This window comes from Acipenser ruthenus, chromosome 3 (genome assembly GCF_902713425.1).
Source record: "Acipenser ruthenus chromosome 3, fAciRut3.2 maternal haplotype, whole genome shotgun sequence".
NCBI lineage: Eukaryota > Metazoa > Chordata > Actinopteri > Acipenseriformes > Acipenseridae > Acipenser > Acipenser ruthenus.
In genome coordinates this window covers 33,037,024-33,046,350 of record NC_081191.1, presented here as the reverse complement: position 1 = coordinate 33,046,350, position 9,327 = coordinate 33,037,024, and the positions used below count along the sequence as shown (strand labels likewise).

General features: G+C 38.6%; 1 pseudogene; it reads right to left on the bottom strand.

The window, feature by feature from the left end:
• Positions 1 to 1,107: 1,107 nt before the first annotated feature.
• Positions 1,108 to 1,856, bottom strand: LOC117394492 (large ribosomal subunit protein uL30-like; annotated as a pseudogene).
• Positions 1,857 to 9,327: the final 7,471 nt, after the last annotated feature.

Sequence of the window (9,327 nt, the reverse complement as noted above, 5' to 3'; positions counted from 1 at the left end):
TTTACAGCCTCAACACTATGACCACAACATAGGACTGTGTGGCTCGCAATTTACTAAATTATGCATCCCACACCCAGTAAATACCACATCCTATAAGCTTAAAATGTCTGTTTCGCTTCAAACGATCGTACAAGATTATATGCGAGTCCACACTTATGAAGCCGAAATTTTGCAAACCAATGGTACACACAGTGCATAACGTGCGTACGGCAGCCGGCACTAATGCCCTTGAGTGATATGTATTTCCCTACATACAGTATCTTCAAATGCACCATTTAAAGCATCCATTTTTTAATAGTCGCCAGGTATGCGAATAGACTGGAATACCTGTATCAATTCTAACATAACACTGACATGGTCGATTTGCACGGGAGTAAAAAGGACACCTGAGTTTGAAATTTTACAGAAGGTCTTGTTGTCCTGTACAAAATCAGATCACCTCTGAGAAAATTATCTGGGATAAAAAGAAATGGACGGTTCGCACGGGACTACATTTCACCGATGTCGCAAAAAATTCCAAAACCACCTGTTTATGTGGTGATTTTTAGTCCTGTGCGAATTGGGCTTTAGTTAAATTTTAACTGTTGTTGAAATGATATAGTGCGTTCCGGCACTTTTTTGGGGGGGGGGGGGGGGGGGGACTCGAGCACTGGTATAGACTAGTGTTCTAAAGAAACAAAGCAATGGTTAAGGGTCTTGGGTGTGGCATACAACTTTTAAAACTTTCTTTTTTCATCCAGGATCAGGCATAAGAAAAGTACAGTTTTCTTTAGTGTTACTGGAGTCAAATCCTCAACAAATGCTGACAGAACATCAAACGAGACAGAGCTCATTATACAGTGCTGTAAGCATTCACAGTTGACATTACATCAAAAGGGGAGGTTAAACTTCATAATGCACTCATTGAATGCAGCAACAAAGCCCTTGTTTATCCATAGATCACTTCAGCTCACCTGTAGGAAATGCTACACCTTTTATTAAAACCTTGAGAACTGTGTTCAGGGGCAAACTAGAGACATTCCTGAAAGGCTTTCGAGTTGTTAACACCTTGGTGGAAATGCTGAGTCGTGTCTGTAACAGTATCTGTGCCCAAACATGTTTGGGAAATCAGAGTCGTAGCGAGTCCCAGGCATTCTTTGCCTGTTGAGATAAAGCGCATGCAGCAGATTTATAGAAATTGAATGCAAATCTGGTATGCTGGCAGGGAGCTTTAATACAAAGATGTGCACCATAAACTGTTTTGGTCAAAAACAGACTCCTACAATGCTGATCTTTTATTTTTCACTCAGCTGCTACAATAAAAAAAAATGTTATTCAAAGTGCAGTAAATAATAACTATTATTATTATTATTATTATTATTATTATTATTATTATTATTATTATTATTATTATTATTAGTTGTAGTCGTCATAGTCGTATTTATTTTTTGTTTGTTTGCGGCCTTGAAGTTTTTTCCACCTGTGCAGATTTCATGGATCAGGTCTTCAGTACAGATGGCGCCAGTTTTGCCAAGAAATTTCTCAATTAGGTAATTTTCAACCAGAGCAATACTCTGCATGTTGATCTTTCCATGACCCCGTTTGTAGATCAGCTCCCGTACACAGACTTCAGATTGGGGTAACCCCATGAAATGTATGGCTCAGCAATCCTGAGCATGTTGATGTAAGCCTTGTTCAACTTCACAAATACACTGTTGAAGATCTGGCTGGAGCACCTTGGAGCTGACACTATTAATCCTGATCCTGATCATGAAGGCCAGTTTGGGTTCAGCAGGTACATAGTAGTTTCCAACCTTGCGGGCCATTCTGGACAAGCGGATCTCGTGCCTATACGTAGTCGTAGTCGTAGTAGTCATAGACGTAGTATGCAACGTGTTTTTTTTTTTTTCTGGGTTGTAAAGCATAAATGCTCAATCCTCATCTTAATCTAAAAGATAAAAAATACAGATTCTTCGCCAAGTGATCACATATAGCTCTGGTCACATTCTACCTTAATTGTTGGGAGGAAAAAATGTACTATAATCATAACATATATATATATATATATATATATTATTTTTTTTTAAAGAAAATTAATAATAAATAATAACAATAAAAAATCTTCTAGTTGTTTCATAATATCCATTGTTTGCATAAAAATATATGTTGTGCATTTGTTTTAAAGAGAATGATAAACAAGATCAGGTGGTCGTTTTGCTTATGTTCATTTCAAGCTCTTGAAAGAAATATATAACTTAAACACATTGGGTTTGTTACAAACAGTCTTAGTTCAATTCCTTTGATTTAAAACAATGAAGCAATTTGCTTGGCTGTGAAATGGATCAGTCGTTATTTGTGTACACCGTATTTAGCGAATGTAAATGTAAAAAGCAAATGTAAACATCAAGTATAAGAAAACATTAAATTATATTAATTTTACTCATGATATAGTATGTCTCTGCTCAGATTATGTTTTAAATTAAAAAGTGACAACACAGGCCCCACATGCAGCCTGCGGCTTTCCTACAACCCTTAAGCTGATCTCTAGTTATGCCGACCGGGTTGTCCTGAATTAATTCTGAATATCAATTAACTGTACAAATAGCTTTGTTTTACTTTGCTTAAACTTTAAAATATTTATTTTAGTGCAAAAATGTTTATTATTATTATAAATTTCTTAGCCGACACCCTTATCCAGGGCGACTTACAAATGTTACAAGATATCACATTATTTTTACATACAGTTACCTATTTGTACAGTTGGGTTTTTATTTGAGCAATCTAGGTAAAGTACCTTGCTCAAGGGTACAGCAGCAGAGTCCCCCACCTGGGATTGAACCCACGACCCTCCGGTCAATAGTCCAGAGCCCTAACCACTACTCCACATTGCTGCCACTATAGGTTACCTAACGTGGCAAATTCTAATATATGTATTTTATTGTCCTTGATTACTGGAGACGATACATTTGGAATGAGCATTAATTTAAGGCCACGAAAGTTTCTTAGTTATTGACATCCATACATGCAGGTTAATTTGTAAACAAAAAGGTACAGATTCTTATAATTAAGGAAGGGGTAGTATTTCTTCTATATTCCACTGACCGTGATTTACAGTAGCTTCCACATATGCGCTTCAAGTTCGCATCTGCTTCTGTGTTTCATGCCTTATTGTTGGTGTCGGTAGCTGCCTGCTGACCTTTGCCTAGCCCTGTTTTAATATAACCTTCAGGTTTGAACAACTTTTTTTTTTTTATTATACGGTTCATGCAAACTGTATAATAATTCTCACCTGTCAGAAAGAAAGGTACAGGATCTAGGATCCACTGCGATCAGGCACAAATGAACCCCTGTATACATGTATACATGTACTTTTAACATGCCACATACTATTTTTTATTGTTTTAACCCTCATAAGGACACATTGGAAAACTCACTTTCCTGGTAACCTGGGGTCCAACCGGCCCCCAGCAGTAAAACAACATATAACTCTGTATTCTGGATGCTGTAGTTTATTCTAGGAACATGTCATCTGAGTTATCACGAGATAACTGGAAAGCACCAAGCCTCCTCTTTCATATTGACTGTGCTCCTAGCTCTTTCCGTTTTCGAGTTATATGCACTTGAACACCGATTTGCTATCCGTCACAACAATGTAGCACTGAATGAAGGGGTGTTACAAAGTACGCATACGAGCATGCCTGACATTAATAGAAAGTGCAAAGCCTGCGTTTTTAAATGGTGTTGAAAACAGAATGCTATCTGTTGTAATAGGCAACAAACATAGAAGCTGACTCATGTCACATGACTCAAGCCTTAGTTTTGGTTTGCTGTTCAGGACATACGATACGAAAGCTCTAATTCTGTACTTTCAAACAAGCCTAGCTATTACAGTGCCTGAGATAGTCATGTGAGAAGGGCGGGCCCGCCGATACACTACACCTGGGGTTCATACGGACCTGTGGCAAAGTGGCTTGCCGTGCGCAGGTGTAGTTGGTGCAGTGCTCAGGAATAACACACAACAGCTCCTTTATTTGGCTGGCTTGCATGTCAACAACACTTAAATAATAAGCATGGGCGCTACACAGCAATGTGTATCGCTCTATGCAAAACAAGGGTTTCAGTCCTGAAACAATAAGACACTAATAACACTATGTAACACAATTTTTGTTCCTGGGTAGTAAGTGTTATTTCCTAATTGCTTATGCCTCAAAAGTATAGAAAATGGCTATTATTCCCCACAAACTTTGCTTTTGTGACCAGACAGTGATATTTTGAAATTTACCTATTTCCAATGAGAAAACGGGCGAATTTGTGTCTTTTCGTTCACATAAAGTCAGAAAAAAACAACATATGAATCCAAATTAACATGTATTTATACTAAAGTAATACAAAAATGACTACAAAAGATTTAGAAGTGAGTAGTTTTTCGAGATTTACGATTATACTGTAAATCACTTTCACGAATCAGCCCCCAAATGTAGTCTCCCATCATGTTCTCGTTATACTGTCCTTGGTAGCGGCGTTCAAAGTCCAGTATATCCTGGTGGAAGCGCTCGCCTTGCTCCTCCGAGTACACTCCCATGTTCTCCTTGAATTTATCAAGATGAGCATCAAGGATATGGACTTTGAGGGACATCCTACAGCCCATTGTGCTGTAGTTCTTCACCAGAGTCTCAACCAGCTCCACATAGTTTTCGGCCTTGTGATTGCCCAGGAAGCCCCGAACCACTGCGACAAAGCTGTTCCAAGCCGCTTTCTCCTTACTAGTGAGCTTCTTGGGGAATTCATTGCACTCCAGGATCTTCTTTATCTGTGGTCCGACGAAGACACCGGCTTTGACCTTTGCCTCAGACAGCTTAGGGAAGAAGTCTTGAACGTACTTGAGGGCTGCCGACTCCTTATCTAGAGCTCTGACAAATTGTTTCATAAGGCCCAATTTGATGTGCAGTGGTGGCATCAGCACCTTCCGGGGGTCCACCAGTGGCTCCCACTTGACGTTGTTCCTCCCCACAGAGAACTCGGTCCGCTGTGGCCAGTCCCGCCTGTGGTAGTGCGCCTTGGTGTCCCTGCTGTCCCAAAGGCAAAGATAGCAGGGAAACTTGGTAAAACCGCCTTGGAGACCCATCAGGAATGCCACTTTTGCAGCCTCTTGATGCCATCAAAGAAAAATGCAGATATGTATCCACTTAGGCAGCTGGAACTAAACTGAACTGGTGGGCTTAAGGCCCCTGTATTTATACTACTATTTATATTACTGGAAAGTTCTAGAAAGTTCTAGAAGTTACTCCAAGTTTACTCAGCACTGAATCTATCTGGAATGTTCTGGAAAATAGGTAAATTTCAAAATATCACTGTCCTGGTCACAAAAGCAAAGTTTGTGGGGAATAATAGCCATTTTCTATACTTTTGAGGCATAAGCAATTAGGAAATAACACTTACTACCCAGGAACCAAAAAAAAAAAAAAATCTGTTACACGGTGTAATTAACACACAACACAGACACGTTCACTTCTCACTATAGTGAGTGCTCTTGTGCAGGTGTGGTGAAAGACAAACAGTTTGTGAAACAATGCTGTAGTGTAGTCCGGGTTTAGTGCTGGCTTATAGCTACAGCTCCCGCCTAGTGCTTAGCTGTCTAACAAAGACAAATGACAAACAGTTAGCACATCAAACAAACACGAAACACTCATGATAATTAATTACTTCTGTTTCGTTTTTGGTCAAATCTCATAACCACATCAAAGGAAAAGATTACATCATCACATCCCCAATTATGCCCCGACTGCGATAGCTAGTCCAGTCACGTCTCCTCCAATCCATGACTGACACATCGCGTACTGCTTTAGGGCAATGACATCGGGCATTGTGACTCCACCCCCTTCCTGGATGGCTGGCTTCCAACTGACCCTGGAATGAACTGACAGACCAACCAGTATGAGGCACTCTGTTCCTGTTAACAGCACCCTCACAGATCGGGAGGGAGATTGTTGGATTGTTGACGGATTAATTCGCTCTCTGCCACAGGACCCCAAACCTAAAACAATTTGGAAAATTCAACGAGGCTACCAGGACTAGAATGATCATTTGTATAGTGTAACAGGATGGGTGCCTGACAACTACCTAAAAGGAAACAAACAACAAGTCACTAGATCCACATAATAACTGATATTAAAGCACCATGGGGTCCGAATGGACCCCGGTTACCTTATGAGGGTTACATTTCTTTTACATTTTTAATTGTACAACATAATAGATAAACACGATACATAACTTCCATCTCTCTTTCTTTTCGCCTTTACTCAAATATACAATATAGGCTACAAAGTCATAATGTGAAACCAGGTTATTATTATTATTATTATTATTATTATTATTATTATTATTATAAGCATGCATATAGCTTGTCTGTTTGTGACTAATGGGTTTTACTAAATAGTCAATCGAGTGAGATTTGTCCTGACTAGCATTTCATGTTCTCCAACTTGAGACTGATTGTGCTGTTTGTTTTACGTTGTTAAGGTATGCTGCCATTATGTCCAAGTTTAAACCACCTCCAAGGAAGGTTTAAATTTAATCCACCTTTCACTTTTAAACCTGGATGAAAATAAGTGGTGCAATGTGATTATACTTTAATCTTGGATTATGAAATGTTTAAACTTTGATTCATTTTAAACAAGGATTAAATATAAAACCTGGTTTAAAGTTTTGTGCAACATGAGTACAATATAATCCTTGATTTAATCTGGGTTAGTGGTTAATCCACGTTGGTGCAATCAATCCTAAATGTATTATTTCTAATACAATTCAGTTGCAGCAAGCACTTACACTTAAAGTTGACTTTCCCATAGATCTAGCAATTCCATTATGTAGACTAATGTGATATGATACTACTGTAATACCAGTACCATAAATGAAAAATTGAAAGCGATTTATTTAATTAAAAGTTCCAGCATCACAATCCTGCAGTCTTCCAACAGTGCAGATTCTATACACATTAGTCTGAACTAACCCTACAGTCCCTAGAGACAAACTAAACATAAATTACAAGATGTTACTGCCCAGAGGTGACAAAGATGAGATGGGATTGAGCAAAAACTACACAGCTGACCAAAGCAGACCCACATTACCCAGAGATCATAAACTATTAATCTTCTTCACGGTCCCAGAGAATTACTGTAGATGACCGCTAGGTAATGTAATTCACAGGTCTACAGGAAAACACTATTGTCCTCTAATTTAAAGCTCACAAATCATGGCTGACCTCTGGACATCCAGTTGAAAGAAGCCACATTGCTACTGTAAATCTCTTTTGTCCTACAAGAGAATAAAACATGAAAATATTACAGCTAGGCTAGTTTGTCAAAGTTGTCTGATTGCCTCTGTTGACTCACATTTGTAATTTGTAGAGTTCTGAGGACCCGTCTAATGCTAAGAAAATGGCACACTGTAATACCAGGATAATGTATGCAGTGCATAGACTCATAGGCAAATGTGATAATGAAATACTTGGTATGATTTTTTTTTTATTTTATTACTAAGACTAGACATCAAGGGACATTATATTATTAAATATCTGACCTTTAGATGATGTTTGCAATTATTCAAAATGTTTTTTTTTTAAATAAATGTTCACAATTTCTCAATGATCTGCCATCTTGCTTGCAGACCTGCATTGTTTTGCCATCTTGAGAGATGCTGTTACACTGTGGCTGACAGAGGTAACAATATCACATGATTTAAGAACCAAAAACAAAATAGCAAAACAAGTATCTGCAAGCAAGATAGTAAACAGTTAGACAGAGCAATACTTCAGTTATTAAAATCACAATACTGGTATGAAATGGATCTCAGAACTATGTAACATGATTTGTAGCTGTAAGCTATTTCCTTACTAAATATATCCTAGTTCTAAAACATGTATACCACTTAACATTATGACAATACCAGAATATTGTCATTGATAATACAGAATATTATCCAACTATTTCTAAATTAGAGCATGTCATTTCCCATCACATTTGAAAAAGTACAGTCCCAAAATGTTCACATTTGAAAATGACCACTGAACACAGTAGATGTATAATTGCAAATAAAGTGATATCAGCAGTGGTCAGTGCCGATTTTTTATGAAAAAAGATATTGTAGCCTACTTCACTATAGTGAAAACAGGCATTTGTTATGTTTAAATAACACTGCTTCTGATTATTACTACTGCTTAATAACAGGAACAACATGTTATTTAGGGTTGATGTTGAAATTAAACACGTTCATGCCTGCCTGTACACATAAGCCCACACAGGAACATTACCCTTAACTTCCCTGTTTCAAAAAAATATAAAAACAATAACAACGCTCTGGTTCTCTCTTGCCTTTTATCAATGAATATAATTTCATTAATAGAGAATAAAAACAAACCAAGCTAACAATTATCTAGCCTAAATTGATTTTTTTTTTCTTTTAAATTTAAATTTTCTTTTTTCAATCTCCACAAACTGCGGGTTCTGTTGCATTCACAGCACTGATAATGTTAGACATGGCTACATATTACAGTGCGGACCATGGGTCAAACCAGTGTTTTTGAAGGTTTTTTTTTATTATTAGTCAATGTCGGCCTTCTGGAGTCTGAATGCTTTTTCACTTTTTTTTATTTAATTTTAAACCGTTTAAATAACAAATAGTGCATATACACAGAGCAAAAAAAGTGGACGGGCAAAATACAAAGTCATCACCCCCACCTCTAATGTATTTTTCTGCACATACTACTATGTTATATATGATGCAGAACACGTGATTATAAAATCTAACACTAGAACATACTCTTTCAAATAAACTTGTTATGATCTGGAATGTGCGCTTCATAAGAACGATATTATTGTCATTGCTTGTGCCCCGGCACCTCTTTCTTTACAAATTAAGCACTGGATATCAGGGCTAAATGTTGCAATTCGTCGCCAATTTTCTTTTTACCCCGGTTTTCTCCCCAATTTAGCGTGCCCAATCATTATTTGTATCCTCGGCCCACCGCTCGCAACCCCCCCGCCGACTCGGGAAATGGCGGCTAGAGCACGCGTCCTCCGAAACGTGCTCCTGCCAAGCCGTCATTTTTCACACTGCCGATCCACAGCAATGCTACCAGACCTATAGTGCCGGAGGACAACACAGAACTGGCAGCTCCACTGCAGAACCACAGGCGCCCTATCGGCCACAGGGGTCGCTGATGCGCAGTGAGCCGTGGATTCCCCTACCGACCTAAGCCCTCCCTACCCGGGCAGCGCTCGGCAAATTGTGCGCCGCCCCCTAGGAACTCCCAATCACGATCTGCTGTGACATAGCCTGGATTCGAACCTG